We start from the raw sequence: 14,448 nt of genomic DNA, 5'->3' as shown, positions 1-14,448 counted from the left end.
CAGGCCCATTTCCCAGGACTCCAGAATGCCCATGTTAAAATCTACACAGGTTAAACTGTCATATAAAAAGGAAAAGTACAACACTGCCTATATTGTATGATCTAAAGTGGATGGGAAAAATATTAGGCATATGCCACCAACTACCATGTCGTGAGCCCTCGTATTTACTGAGTGCTCCCCGGAACGTGCCGCAGAGCCCTTTGGTTAGCTGGTCCTCACCCTGTGACGTGGGTACTAGCCTCCCTTTCCACAGCTCAAGAACCAAGTGGTAGGGTGTGACACCAGGCGTGTCTAAATCCACCTTCGCCCCTGTGTTGAAATGTTAACCATGATTATAACTCTGTGGGCAGATTACAGGGGATTTTCCTTTTCCTTTCTAGACTTTTCTATAGTTTGCAAATTGTCTGCAGTGGATATATGTTACTTTGTCAGGAGGAAACAAATACATGCTTAGAAAAAAGCCTCTAGTCCTCATGCTGGGGGACTTAAGCCCTTTAGAGAAACTACTGCTGGAACTACATCAAATTTCCCAGCATTTCAGGGGCAAAAAAACCTGCTCACAGACCAGAGGAGAGAATGTTTACCCTCAGACTTGGAGTCCCCTGTATGTCACAGTGCCCATTCCCTCTCACTTATGAATTAATTTTAATTACATAAAAGATATAAGGATGTTCGTGCCTTCCAGAAAATTAAAATATTATAGATAAGACTAGAATTCCATTTGGTCACCATCCCTCCCACCCAGTGTGCTCCACCCAGCCCCATGAGAGGTCATGGAATATAGTTGTTCTTCTAGAACTTTCCCTCTGTATTTACTCATGTGAATGTGTACCCAGAAAAAGGAAATGGTGTCATTGCATATGTATTTCACACTAGTACATTCTGGTTTGTGTGCTATTCTGTGACTTGCTTTTTTCATTCACCGGGATGCCACAGCTGTCCTCTGGAATTGATGAAGAACCAAAAACGTCATTCAAGCCACGCTTGTGGCTCGTTCCTCAGAAGGAAGAGGCCTTTCACCACAGACTCCCTCGCCAAGCTTGAGCGTGTCGCTGCCAGTGGGGTGGGGGGGTGGAACAGTGTCCACCAAAGGCCCACAGATGGTCATCATCACCGGCCACCATCACTGATGGGACGTCTTTAGCAACTCAAGAAGGGAGTCAGGCCACTGCAGAAAGAACACAGGGAGAGGCCCTTAATTCTCCTCACTGACTGGGGCCAGTTTCAAGGATCTGGCCTAGAAATGTAGAGAGCAGCTGGAGGGGAAGGCCTTGCTTCGCCCTGAAGTGAAGCGATGGTGGGGCACGGGGAGGGACTGCCAGCGGGTGTGGCCTTCCTGAGAGGCAGTCCAGGAGTGAGCAAGTCCACAGCAGAGACAACAGTAAGCTAATGAAGATGTGGAGGTAAAGCCCCATCCACTTGATCTTTGCTTCCATGAGGACAAGGGTCCAAATCAGAGACTGACAAAGGGGCTCTGAAGGAACAGACCCTGGACTTCTCCGGACCTCCAGGGACTCCAGTTGGATTCGCCCAGGGGAGAAAATGTGCGGACACATTTTCCTGTAGTCTCACGCCATGGTCATATTCCCAATCCTTCTTTAAGTCCCTGGGGAAGAGTCTGGAGAGCTCGTGAAGCTTCACCACCATGTGGGACCCATGATGGGCACCACATTTAAACACTTAAGGAGGCCCCCACTCCGGGGTGCTGCCCCTCCACGCACTCGACTGCAAGAGCGGGCACCTCCTTGGAGTGGCACCTGCTGGCCTCCCCGCCTCCACCTCGTCCCTCTGACCACGCCCACTAATGGCGGTCGGGAAGTGTGGCCCGGCGGAGGGAAGGCCCGCTAGGGTACAAACACACCCAAGTTCAATTCCCCACTCTGATCCCTCCTGGCTGGGGGACACCTCTTGCTCAATCCCGTGAGCCTCAGTTTCCTCTTCTGGAAATGGCAATGATACACATCTCACACTGGGTGAGTAACAGGCAAAGGGGCCTCACATTTGTGCTTGAAGGACGCTGGTTTCCCTTCACTGAAGTCCTTACTCCCACTTCCCAGCAGCCCCATCCCTGGGGTCTTGAATGGGGATACAGGCTGGGGGAGCTTTGAACCAACCTCAGGACCGCCCCCTGCTGCTGTGTCAGGCGGGGTCTGCCCTCCTTCCTTGCAGTCTGCCACCCCAGACTGGAGGCGTGCTTTGGGACAGCAAGCAGGAAAAGGAAGAAACCCCTCTCTTCTGAGCAGCCTTCCTTCCTGCTCACCTGTTCCCCACCCTTTCAGGGCAAGGACACGGTTATTCACCGCAGGACTGCATTGCTGTGCCCGGAGGGATCACGTGGGGTGGTTTTGTCTGTCTGTGCGGGCCCCTACCAGGATGCAGCAATGGGCTCACGGTGGGGTGGGGGTTGGGGGGGTGCTTCCCGGAGCCTGTGCTGGGCCACGCTTTCGCAGGAGGGGTCATGTCACTCAAAAGCACACAAGTGCCCCTGAGCGGCCGCGGGGAAGTTCCCAGAAGAATCACTTATGCCCAGTTGCTTTGCCCGAATGTTTATACAGCTGGGGCAGATGAGGGTGTTGGGAGTAAGGTCAGAAACCACAGCTATGGTGAGACTCCTGTTGGGAAGTAGGCGGGAAGGTCCTCTGATGGAACGGAGTGCCGGGAACAAGGGGTGTGGTAAGCTCCTTACTTCCCTGGTCTGCTAAGAGACACCATGATGGGGGGGGGGGGGGCGGTACCTGAAACCCCTTCCGGTTCCTGACTCTGCCACCCCACAGCGGCCCCTGTTTGGGCTCCCAGAGTGTCCTGCTGACGCGCCTGCCTCACCGCGTTGCACTCTTGTTTCTGGACTGTTCCTCATGAAGACCACAGCTCTTTCGGGGCCTGGGACTGATTCATCTCCCTCCTCTGGGTGCCAAGCACATGACCTGAAGCAAAGTCAGCTGTTGGTAATAGTTTGTTGAATAAAAAATAATAATAATAATTGAAAGAAAGGAGCCCTAACTGAAAGCCCTGAGGGGAATGTCTGCCTCCCAGGCAGCCTTCCCAGCTTTGTGTGCTTGTGTAGTGTCGGTGGGGCAACCAGAGGCCAGAGTGAGGCTCTCAGGGCCCCTCCACCCCCTGCTTGGTTTTGGGCTTCTTCTGGGGTTATCCAGTCCCCCCCAAGCTTTAGCCCCCTCCCACAGCCACTGTCCCTGTCCCTTCTGTGTCCATTCAGATATGAAACACTGACCTTTCCTTGACCTCAAAAAGCCTGTCTGCGTGGCCCAGCATCGGGGGGTGAGCGGTGTGATGACCCTGGACACAGCTGCCACTGGGGAGACACAGCCCTGGCTGCCCTTCCTGATGTCGGCTCCTCCAAGCCCAAGGAACCTGTTTCTCCACTCTCCAGCTCCCCAGGATCCATATCCCTCTTCCCTCAGATACCCTGGTGAAATCTCCTCATAGCCCTCTCCCTTCAAACTCTAAAGTTCAGAGCTGGAAAATTCCACCATCATGCTCTGAAACATAAAAACTAAAAAAAAAAAAAAAAAAAAAAAAAAAAAAATAGAGAGAATCCCCTGGAGACAACGTTTCCCAAGTGTTGAGGCACACCATGCTGGCTTCTCCCAGGTGAGCATTAAGAAGATGGAAGAGATGCTCCACCTTCCCAGGCAGGTCTGTAACCAGAACCAACAAAAAGGAGACACCAAGAAACTTTCCCAGACCCAGTTGTTCCCCCAGGAAAGTTTCAATCACACTCTTCACTCTTAGTTAGGATAGAGCCAAGCCACGTTGTCCAAGTTGAACTTTGGAACATGGTCGGTGGGGGAAGAGCCCGGGGCTCCCCTTACTGGCCCAGAGACTCCAAGCTCAAGGTGTCATGCCACAGGGATCCCATTAGATGGGCACCCGAGGCCAGTATCATTAGCAGAGCTCTCTAGTCCTATTGTCCCAAAAATTGTTAGGATAATAGACCACTTAACTTACGCTTGAATAAGTAAGATTCCCCAAGAAGAAGAGAGAAGTAACAGGTGTATTTGACGGTGACCGATGGAAGCTGTAGCTAACTCCAGTCTGGCTAGCTAGTAAAAAGAGGCACTGCATGTCTCCTCTCCTGGGCACACAGGAAGTCTGTTGGCTCTCCTGCTGCAGGGCCCCAATGGAGCAGGTGGCTCCCCCTGCGCCAGAAGCAGCTACCCTGTCATTTTAGCGGAGGGGTGGGCTTTCCCCTCTGCTGACTCTGCAGACTGCAGAAGGTGGGTGAGACGGGAGGCGTCCCCTGGTCCTCTTCTGTACCCTCTGTGCCAAGGGGTGGTGGCAGGAAGCAGAGAAGTAAGCACAGGTGTTTAACTGGAAAGCTTGGGTGGGGCTATGTTTCTTGTTTGGCTTGACCCAAAGAGAACCAGAAAGAAGCATGTAACCATGTTTATGAGTTGGTGACAGCACAACACTTAACCAACAGCCAAGAGGAGCAAGGATGATAATGCCGAATGTGAGCGGCAGGGAGATCCAGGCCGGGCCAGACAGCAGAACCGCAGAGGGCCCAGGACACAGGGAGCAGGCGGGGCAGAGGCAGAGAAAGAGGAAGTGGGGAGAAAGTCCTGGCTTCCGTGGGACTCCATGGGCACCATGAGGCATGCAAACCCTGTCCCTGGGGTCCTTCCCCGTGTAGTGAGGAGCAAAGTCCCACGGATGAACCCTGAGGCTGGAACCGCATGCCGTGGTGGATAGCAAACCGGATGGGCATCTGCACATTCTAGACTCTGCTCTTTGGCTAAGTCATCCTGGATCTTGGGCAAGCCTTCTGCCTTCTCTCAGCCTCAGGATCCCCATCAAGTATGTGCTCGTAGTGATCTATAGGAGTCCTTCTGGTGGCCCTAGGTGTTGTCTTATAAAGGAAGTGAGAGGGGGTAGGTGACCTATGGGTAGAAGCAGAGAACTTTATACCACCACACCTCACCTCCTCCTCTGACCACAGTAGGAGCTCAACAACTGGCCAGGAGACCTTCTGCATGGGGCCTATTGCCCAGAGCCCCAACAGAACCCCAAGCTCACAGAGCCATGAATATTTGAGATGGATGGTCAGGCAGAAAAGTAAGAAGAAGGCTGGCACACAGATGGCCTCATACAGATGAAATGCTCAGAGACCCAGCCTCTCTCAGCCCCGGCCCTGAGCCCTCCGCTGAAAAGCCCAGATCCCAGCTGATGACCTGGAGAATGGGGTTCTCTACCTGTTCTTGGCTAACCCAGGTATGGCAGCCTCCTTTTAGCGAGCTTCCCTAGTTCAAGGCACCTGTAGCTTGAGCAGCCTGCAGAACAATGAGGACTAGAGCCAAGGTACACCCCCACGTTCAGCCTGCCCATGGCAGGGTCATATAGCTCAGGTCTTCATGCAGCCAGAGGATGCAGGCCTGCTTACTGCAGAAAACAAGGATAAAACACAACAAAGAAAAATCCCCATCCTGTCCCTTTTGAGCAAGAAGCCCAGCCTTCTGAATAGGGCCCCCGACCCTGCCATGTTCCTGGTTAGGGATGAAGGTGTGCCATGGGAATTCACCTACGGGGCACTTGGGACATGGCCTTAATGATTCAGATCTCCTCTCACATAGATCTGAACTCCCTCCTTTCCTCCAGGAAGCCTTCCCAGCCTACACTAGCTCATGAGAGTGTCCCTCACATTTATCATACTCTCCTTACAAAATCTTGCACTTACTGCTTCTCCCATAGTCCTACAACTGTTATATTTTTCTCTGTTCCTACCATAGGATAGAGTCTCACACTAATGTTAGTCAGAGTCCAGATGTTGTCTGGATTTCAACATTCACAAATTATCCTCTGCTTGCTTCATTTGAGCAAAGAGCTCACGACTGGCCAGCTGTCTAAAGTCTCCATTTTACAGATGGAGAAACTGAGGCTCAAAGAAAGGTTGTGCTCTACCGGAGGTCACATAGTGAGTCAGTGGTAGGGCTGAGCCTAGAGCCCACAGCACTGCAACTTCTATCTCACTGCTAGTTATGAGTCTTTTCTGGAACCTCCTTGACAGATGGTCTCCCTCTGCATGGATGCCTCTAGCTCCTGGGAGCTCAGCCCTGCAGAAGGCAGCTTAGGCCGAGCTGGGCAACTATCAGAACCCTGTTCCTTCTGCCAAGCAAAAATTTTCACTGCAACCACCTTTCCCTGATCCATCTTTGTTACTCATTCCTTTGTTTGATCTCTCATTCATTCATTCAACCACTCTTGAGCACCTACCTTCTGCCAGTTGAATGAAAGAAGTGTGGCTTGCCTACTGGATCAGGGAAAGCTGTGTAGAGTATTAAATACTCAGTGTGAAACTGAGCCCCGAGAGGCCAGAGACCACTTCTCTATTCTCTCACTATACCTTCAGGGACAACCACAGCACATAGCCCTGCAAAGATACTCCTGAGTGTCCCTGGATACAAAAGAAATCGTGAATGACGTTCATGTGAAACAGGAAAGGTTTGTTCAGGTAGGGTGCTAACAGAGAAACAGCGGCTAGTTCTGCTAGAGTTGGAGGAATGAACGGTCAAGACGGACTTTGAATGAGGTGGGAGAGAGGTGGGTTTCAGCAGACAGGGGAGGCAGGAAGGACCCAGCAGAGGCAGAGACAATGCTGCAAAGCTACAGCAGGCATCCCTAAAGGCTTCCCCTTGGAGCCATCATAAGGCAGGAACTGGGAGTAGGAAGAAAGGAGACGAGTAGGGACAGCAGGGCCGTGGAGGGTCTTGAACTCTAAGCGAAGGTACCTGGCCCTGGGCCTAAGTCAGAAGGAAGGCAGCCACGGTTTCTTCAAGGTGAGTGACAGGATCTGAGTGGTGCTTAGGAAAGATCGCTATGGTGACCGTGTATAGAATGCATCCGCCGGCTCACGTGGGGACCCGTCGGGAAGCTGGTGCAATTGTCCAGGTGAGCGATGATTACAGAGCGGCCAAAAGACCAATCATTTCCCAGCTGAATGGTAATTGGGCATTCCAAACGCGATCCCAGGGTTGTCAGTGTCCCCAGCTGTAATTTCCTCCCTGCGCTCCGGCTCGCCCTGTGTGAGCCGTTTAAGCAGCTTACGGCTAATCCTCCCCTCTCCGCCACCGCCAGCCCCTTGGTGGGCAGAGCTGTGGTTCTGCCTAAGGACTCTGATAGCATCTCTTGTCCCTTCTCTGAGTCGCCATCAGGCCCCGGAGCTTTCCAGCCTCCATCCAGCAAACCAGAGCGCTGAGCTGGCCACACCAAGATGGCCTCCACGGGTCTTGGGCCCAAATTGATTAATCTTCCCTTTATTCCAGCGATCGGCTCTGCTGCAATTGGCATATTTATTTCTAATCAGCTCTTAAAAATGGCATCATTCAAAGGTGCTTAACCACATTACTTAATTCTCAGTCTGTATTACTATTGATTTCAAATATTCTCCTCAAGATATGGCTCATCATTCAATGCAGAAGTCTGTTTATATAATAATCTTATCTGGTTACTAAAATCTGTGAAATCTCTTCAATTGCCTCTAATGCAAGATCGGAGGCTGGTTGCTAAATGAGTCAATTTTACTTTAATTTGGTTTATTTACAGTACATGTTTTAATGCTCTGCTTTCCCGTCTTTTGCAACAACGCTGAAAATAAAGGCAAATGTAGGCAGAGAGAGGGACCTGAGCTTTTCTTGGTCTGAAGAAGTCGAGGCAGCCTCCACATGGAGGTTCAGAACCATCTGAGAAATGGGGATGACGGAACGGGCTTCCGAGTGGGTGTCTCGGGAAGCCCGCAGGGACGGGGAGTTGAGAGTGCACGTGGAAGGGATTCCGTGCTCCTTCTGCACCAGGTCCCGCCCTGTGCACAGTTTCCTCCTCTCGCCTGCCTGCTCCTGGACCCAGGGGGTGCTCCAGCCCCTCTCCATCACAGCACTGCCCCTTTTTGCTTCATTCCTCTTGCTAAGTGATGACCTCTGTCTGGGTCTCTTCGTCTCTTGGATGGAACACCAAAAGAGAAAATGTAATGGGGCCAGCCCCCCATGGGACAGCCAGGCCCTGCAGTCCCTGCTTGCTGGCAGCCTGGCACCCAGTGCCGTCACCTATAGCTGGGGGGCAGAGGACGGTGTTGGTGCTGGAGGACATGGCGGTGCCTCCTCCGCAGAACTGGAACATGCCAGAGGCTGGGCAAGGTTCCAGCTATGCAACATGCGGCCCTGGTTTGGGGTTGCCCCTCCCCTGGCCAGCCACAAAAGCAAGAGGAGGTGGCACTGCCTGGCAAGCGCCAGCCGCCGGCCTGCAGGGGGAGAGGCAGGGTGCTAAATGACCTCTCATTGTCAGTGCTGTGCCCGCCGAGCTTGGAGAGGACTGCTGCCCCATGCTATCCCTGTGCCTGTCCCCTTCCAAGGCAGTGCTGAGGAGCCCCCCTGCCTGCAGCAGGCGGTTTCCCTGGGCCCCTCAATGCTGCCTCTCTCTCTTGGTCAGGTGTGAAAGCAGCCATTTCATGCTCATCTCCCCCAATTAACAACAGCTGGTACCCTATAAAACCAACTGGTGAGATGGTTTGTTATTGGAAGACAATACGACATCATTAGGTATTAATGACTCCAGCCTCACTGCTTGGCCTGAGTTCGCAGGGTTAATGCGGCGAGATGTCGGGGCTCACCCTGCAGAGTTCCTGACCTCCTTCGCTGGTTTCAGGCCGCTTCCCCAGCCTCTGTTTTCTGAATCTGGACTTGGGGAATGGAAGGAAGTCTGAGGAAGGTCTTGATTTGCTGCAAGGGAAAATGCAGGAGGCAGCAGATCACTCACCTAAAGGTGAGTGAGGACATCACTGTATTTTAAGTGAAAGAATGATTTTGAATTTGGAAATTTTTTTAAAAAAATTCTTTCCTATTAATCCGTCTATTTCCATCAACACCTCAATAAACACTCCTTTTCCCTCTCTTTGATTACCCTGCATCTCCACTGCTAGTTCCTTGGAGACCCTTTCTGCTCCTGGCTTGAAAGGGAAGAGGTGAATCACGGGCTATGTTCAGACAAGAGTCCTTTCCCTGGCAATTTAAGAGCATGACTGGGAGAGAGGATCCTGAGCAGGCTGGGACCCAGAAGTCACAATGAACAGATTTGGCACTGAGAATAACTTTGCCACATTTAGTTCAAACTGGCCTCCTAATGTGAACATTTCATCATGGGCTTGTCCATTTCCTTGTGACCTAAAACCAAAGCCTTAGTCTACTTAGCCCCCTTGATTTTCCCAATAGTGACCGACGTGGTTCCATAAGGAAATCTCTCTTTCAGCAAGCAAATCCCAAATCCCTGCTATTCATTCACTCACCCATTAATTCATTCATTCACTTGGCAGACATGAAGTGACCACTGATTTCTCTCTCTCTCTCTCTCTCTCTCTCACTCTATCAGGCTCTACTGATGAAAACATCTGCCACTCCCAACAAATACAGTTAAAACAGATGCATCTCAAGGATTTTTTTCAAAGGAAATTTCTCGATTTATCCTTCAATCCTTCCTTCTTTCCTTCTCTCCTTTCTTCCTTTGTCCTTCTACAAAAATTTCTTTAGCATTCATACTTGAGATAGACTTGATTAAGATTGGGTTCTTTGCGAAAGGAACAAGAAACCTACCATCTGCACAGAATGACAAAATGGCGCCTCCAAGAAGAGGAGGCTCCAACCTCAGTTAGGGAGCCCTGGGGCTGCCAGCATGACTGCTGACGCTCTCTTAACATGAGATTTCGACAGTCTTGAGGGTGAGCCAGCAATGGTGGGAGAGCCCCTGGGTGGGGTTATTCCTTCTTGTGCCTTCTGTGCACATTGCCCTGTTGTCTTCCCTTGATGGTCAGGGGAATGGATCCCAACCCAACTCTTCCAAGGGAAACCAACAAGGAGACAGGTAGTCCATCCCTGGCCAGAGCTTTGTTAGGATAAACCATCCTTAGGGCCAGCCTGGAATGGCAAAACCCCTCCCACCCACACCACCAGGGGAACCGCAGTGGAACTGCTTCATCGGGCCCCTGGAAAGTACCTGGAGCAAAGTCTCAGCCCGTCAGGGGTTTGTGCTAATAAAGGAGGACAATCTCTGCTCATACATCCTGGGTAGGAGTAGATTAAAAGAACTCACTGTCTGTCCTACTCAAGAGGCACTTAATCAAAGAGCGCCATGAGCACTCCCTTTTCTTCCTTCTTGTGGTCTCCAACTTTTCCCGGGAGTAGGTCTTAACCTCTACTTCAGATTCTCAAAGGAAAGAAATAGAAACCTATCTACATTTACTTTATTGTTTTGAAGCCAAAATCAGGACATAACTTCTGCCAGAAGGTTGTCATACCCATTCTGAGGCTAGCAAGTGATCTTGAAAATGCAATAGCATAAATAGAAAAATATTGGTATTTAGGAAAGTAGAGCTACTCAAAAGAGACTTGGGGTATCTTCCCAGCTTTACCACTTGCATACTTACTGTGTGACCACAGGCAAGCATCGCAACTTCTCTGGGCATATGTTCCCTGCTGGAAGGCAGACTGCTCTGGGGAACAGATGATTATTGTCGGAATCATAATTCACGGGCTTTCTCTACCTCTAGCATTGCCCACAGGAGCCCACGCCCAGCGTACGGCTGAGTGCCCAGAAGCCCCTCAGCAAGGAAGTTTTTTTTTTTTTTGGTTTTGTTTTTTTGTTTTTTTAAGATTTTATTTATTCATTTGACAGACAGAGATCACAAGTAGGCAGAGAGGCAGGCAGAGAGAGAGAGAGAGAGGGAGGGAAGCAGACTCCCTACTGAGCAGAGAGCCCGATGCGGGGCTCGATCCCAGGACCCTGAGATCATGACCCGAGCCGAAGGCAGTGGCTCAACACACTGAGCCACCCGGGCGCCCCCCCCCTTTTTTTTTTTTTGAAATATTTTATTTATTTGACAGACAGAGATCACAAGTAGGCAGAAAGGCAGGAAGAGAGAGAGGAGGAAGCAGGCTCCTTGCTGAGCAGAGAACACGATGCAGGGCTCGATCCCAGGACCCTGGGATCATGACCTGAGCCGAAGGCAGAGGATTTAACCCACTGAGCCACCCAGGCGCCCCAAGCAAGGAAGTTTTGAATGAATGCAAAATGTTTTACAAGAAGGAGACATGCTCCAAATGATCCACCCCCAGCCCCAGGCTCTTTGAAGTAGGACTTTTGGAAATATCTTTCTAGAGGCTGCTTCATCTGGATGCCGATTTCCTGCAAACCAGCTGACCTGTATTTACAGTATCCACATTTGTTTTGGAAAAAATCCAAATGTCCACTTAACTGGGCTCGAGGCCAGCATAACCTTCCTGTATTGTTTGTAACCATGAGATTAATGTGGGCCTTGCTCTGACCCTCTGGTTACATCATTCACCTGGGGGTGTCTCTTCGGACAGATAACAGTAAGGGATAGGACTTCTCTGTGGCTGTGCTCTGTTTTAGGGGTCTTGGCTTTTGTGGGGAGGCTGTGTGGGGTACACAGCTAAATGTGGCCTTGGAGACAGACTATGGGGGGCACAAAGTAAGTCCCAAATCCTGTTCTGTGTTTCCCTCTACCAGCTGAGTGATCTTGGGCAAGTTGCCTAAGGTCTCTGAACCTCAGTGTCCTTGTACAGAAGGATCATACCACTTACTTCACACACTGTTGGCAAAGATTAAGCAAAAGAAATGCTTCCTAAATGTGTGCTTTCTACCCCGTGATACACATACTCATGTAATTCCTTCTATCAGTGGAAAGATGGTTGAGCAGTTCACTTCATGTTAAAATAGAGCATGAGAGGGGTACCCGGGTGACTCAAGATGGTTAAGGGTCTGCCTTCAACTCAGGTCATGATCTCAGGGTTGTGGGATCGAGCCCCACGCCTCTTTGCCCCTCCTCCCTGCTACTGCTCTCTCTCAAATAAATAGATAGATAAATCCTTTAAAAAACAAAAATAAAATACAATATAGCATGAGTTACAATCTAATAACAACAATAAAACCAAACCCATTAAAAAACATTCCAAGCACTTGACAAGATGTTTCTCCAGAGAAGATAGACAAAGGAACAGCACGCTCACACAAAGATGCTCGACATCACTCGTCACATCACTAACCACCCCGTAGGTGGTTCAGGATGGCTAGAGCAACAACAATAACTTAAGAACCAAAAACCGACAATGCCAGCACTGGAGAGGCTGTGGAGACATCAGAACCCTTGTGGACAGCTCTTGGGGATATGGAATAGCACAACCACGGTGAAGAACAGGTGGCTCCTCCAATCAACTTCATCAGACTTCCACCCCATCCCGCAAGTCAGCTTCTGACCCCAGGTAAGTGGAGGCAGGGACTCAAGCAGCCATTTGCACGCCCATGCTCATAGAGACATTGTTTAAAAAATAGCTAAAAGGTAGACAGGTCAACCAGATGTGGGACATACATGAGCAGGGAGGTGATTCAGTCTTAAAGAGCGAGGGAATTCTGACGTGTGCGATAGTGTAGATGAACCTCAAAGACATGATACCGAGTGAAGCCAACTAGTGACAAAAGGACAAATACGATTTGATTCCACTTACGGAAGGATTCCTCCAGTAGTCAGACTCATTGAGACAGATGCAGAATGGTGGTTCCCAGAGGCCGGGGGAGGAAGGAATGGAGAGTTTGTGTTAAATGGGGACATATTTCAGTTTGGGAAGATGAGAAAGTTCTGGAGATGGATGGCTGTGATATTTGCAAAACCATGTGGATGATGCCGCTGAACTGTACACCTAAAAATGGTTAAAATGGTGAATTTTAGGTTATACATATTTTGTCACAATAAAACATCTAAAAAAAAAAAAACCAAAAAAACAAAACAGGACATGGGTGATGTTGTTTTGAGCAGAGAAATCAAATTCCTTGGGGTCCGGATATCCAAATAGACTACAACATCCCCTGAATGTATTTTTTACGATGATGATGGTGATTAGTGCTGATAATCATGATTGTAACAATTTTAGCTTTTTTCATCATCAAAGGAAACACCTTGTTTTTTTTATAGAAGGGGAGACTGAGGCAAAGAAAGAATTTGCTCCTAGGCCAGGGTCCTGAGGCCACTCAGCTGCTCACGTGGCAGAAGCAGGACTGTAAGTGCAGCTGGAAGTGAGACGGAAAGCCACTGTGCATTTGGGCAGAACACAGGAGGGGGGTCTTGACCCCATGAACCTCTCCAACTGAGGCTTGACATTCAGACAACCCCCAGTCGGGTGGAGGAGGTCTCACTGGAAGCAGCTGACCTCTGCCAGACCTGCCGGCCACTGGACACAGGCCGCAGCGGAGTTTGGAGAGGGTGGGCTCCCCCAAGTGAGTCTACTCCTTACCAAAGCTCGTTTCTGACTGAGCTGGGGATGCCCCGACCCAGGCACCATTCTCAGCTCCATCCGTCACTTCCTGTGTGGCCTGGGGTAAAACACTTAACCTCTCTGGGCCTCTGGCTTCTCTGGGCATCTTATACTTCTCAGGAGATTGGTTCCAAAGACTGGGAATGGATGGAAAGGTCTGTGAGGTCTGTGTGAAGGGTGGGGGCCCACTCAGCCCAGGAAGAGCCCATAGACCAGAGCAGTTTTAAAAGCACAGTCGCAGACCCACGTTTACCGGCATTTAGGAGGAAGCCTGGCTTCCTGCCTCACGTGTTTACAAATGGCGTTCTGCTTCTCCCACAGCCCTGTGAGCTGGGCGTTGTTATCCCTGCCCTCCAGGTGAGCCTTGAAGGGGCTGAGAAATGTGTCTGGGGTCACGCAGGTACGGAGCGATAGAGCCGTGAGGCTAACCTACCTCGGTGTGCCTCCCTCGGGGTGGCTGATTCGTGTTTTTTCCCATGAGACCTTGGTTCGGGCCAGTCATGGATGCTGGGTGCGGCACGCAAAGATGGAGAGGATGGAGTCCCCGTGTGAGTCCCATCAGGAGCTCATTCCGTGAACCAGTGTGGTTCAGGGGTGAGCTGAGGAACACGGCAGGGCCGCAAAGCAAGGAGTGTCCGCCCAAGTTCAGAGGCCCGGTGAGGGATTTCTGGAAAGCTTGTAAGAGCTGAGCTGTGAAAGAAGCACAGGAGTGGCCAGACAGGGAAGGGGACAGAGGCGTTCCAGGCAGAGGGACCTCCATGAGCCACCACACAGAGGCACGGACCAGAATCCTCTAGTCCCGCCAGAGTATGGCTCCAGGTGGCAGAGAGGACAGAGCTGAGGATAGGCAGGGCCTCGGATGCAGCCCTGGGGCTTAGAGTGTACTCTGTGGGCAACAGCAAGTCATGCAAAGGCTAAAAGCCAGGAAACCAGGGTCAGGTTTGCACACACACACACACACACACACACGCACGCACGTACACACTCAGATGGACAGACAGAAGCCTTCAGCTGCAGCAGTGAGATTGAGTGAGGCCAGTGGGGGGCCACCATGTTGGCATCGAGTCTGAGACCCTTGTCAGAAGCTACTGAAGTTTGGTCAAGGCCCTAACTCTGCCTGCTG

General features: G+C 50.8%; 1 long non-coding RNA gene across 1 annotated transcript; it reads right to left on the bottom strand.

The window, feature by feature from the left end:
- Positions 1-2,348: 2,348 nt before the first annotated feature.
- Positions 2,349-14,225, bottom strand: LOC116572675. The gene is made up of 4 exons (XR_004278469.1): positions 13,759-14,225; positions 12,522-12,713; positions 10,424-10,489; positions 2,349-2,924 (listed from the first exon to the last, which is right to left on the bottom strand). It is a non-coding gene; the product is annotated as an uncharacterized LOC116572675 (long non-coding RNA).
- Between the last annotated feature and the right edge of the window lie 223 nt (positions 14,226-14,448).

The sequence above is a fragment of the Mustela erminea genome, chromosome 14, assembly GCF_009829155.1.
Source record: "Mustela erminea isolate mMusErm1 chromosome 14, mMusErm1.Pri, whole genome shotgun sequence".
NCBI lineage: Eukaryota > Metazoa > Chordata > Mammalia > Carnivora > Mustelidae > Mustela > Mustela erminea.
The sequence above is the reverse complement of the archived record's forward strand: the minus strand, read 5'-3'. Positions and strand labels throughout refer to the sequence as shown.